We start from the raw sequence: 1,234 nt of genomic DNA, 5'->3' as shown, positions 1-1,234 counted from the left end.
TGGTACAAATTTAAAAGTAATCAAGGTGTTATTACATTCAGTAAAACACTAAGTCTCAACTATCTCTTCCTCAGCATTTTTTTTGTATTGCTGGTTACAGTATTAAAAATTTATTTAGTCAGACTTGAACTGTATAAGTTGAATGTCACCTTAGGAAATGGAAGTTTTTCTTTTATTTTTTTTCCCCTTTGATACTGATACATAAAACATTTGAAGAATTTAAAATATGTGAAGTAATAATGTTTGGGTAACAAAAAAAAAAAAGGGATTGTACCTGTTCAGCAGTCCGCTTATTAAGTTACCAATTCATTAAAGCTCTAGGCTGACTTACAAAATATGCATACTATTTCATATATCCTTATGTTTCATCATTTACTATCTGTTTGTGCATGTAATTTGCAATACACAGTAAACAAGTGATTTCAAAAGTACAAACATGTCTTTCTTGAAAATATGGTTAGAAATTAAATAAAATGGAGTTACAGATATCAGAAAAGCATTTAAGTTAGGTTATAAAAAGACAAGATTTACATGGTATGATATGTCCCTTGGCATATTTTGTGCTCAGAATGGTTTTATAGTGACTTTGGCTGTAGCTCCAACTTAGCTAAAGTAATGGTGGGGAAAAATGGCATTTATTGCTGTTTTTATAGAACTAAAATAGGGAGGTGCTTGAGGTGCTGTGACTTTAGATGCTATACTAATGAGGAATTTGTCTATAAACTGTGTAAAACTAGCAGAGATATGGGAAGGCATCAATAGTACCCTGAAAAAGTAGGGAGATGATGTTCAGTTTCCGTATTTAAACACCTTATCAGATTGTGGAATACTGAAAACAAATGACGCTTGAATTCAGGAAGGCGGGAAAATCATTGGGACAAGTCAGCATGGACTTTCAGCAAGAGGAAAAAGTCATAGAATCATAGAATGGCTTGGGTTGAAAGGGACTTTAAGCCTGTCTAGTTCCAACCCCTCTGCTGTATGCATGGACACCTCCCTCTAGATCGGGTTACTCAAAGTGGGATGCATCCACAACCTCACTGAGCAACCTGTTCCAGTGTCTCACCACCCTCACAGTAAAGCATTTCTTCCTAATATCTAGTCTAAATCTACCCTCTTCCTGTTTAAAGTCATTTCCCCTCATCCTGTTGCAACATGCCAATATAAAAAGTCCCTTCCCAGCTTTCCTGTAGGCCCCCTTCAGATATGTGTGTGTCCATCATCAGGTACCTAT

This window comes from Meleagris gallopavo, chromosome Z (genome assembly GCF_000146605.3).
Source record: "Meleagris gallopavo isolate NT-WF06-2002-E0010 breed Aviagen turkey brand Nicholas breeding stock chromosome Z, Turkey_5.1, whole genome shotgun sequence".
In the NCBI taxonomy this organism is placed as follows: domain Eukaryota; kingdom Metazoa; phylum Chordata; class Aves; order Galliformes; family Phasianidae; genus Meleagris; species Meleagris gallopavo.
Note: the sequence above shows the minus strand (reverse complement) of the source record.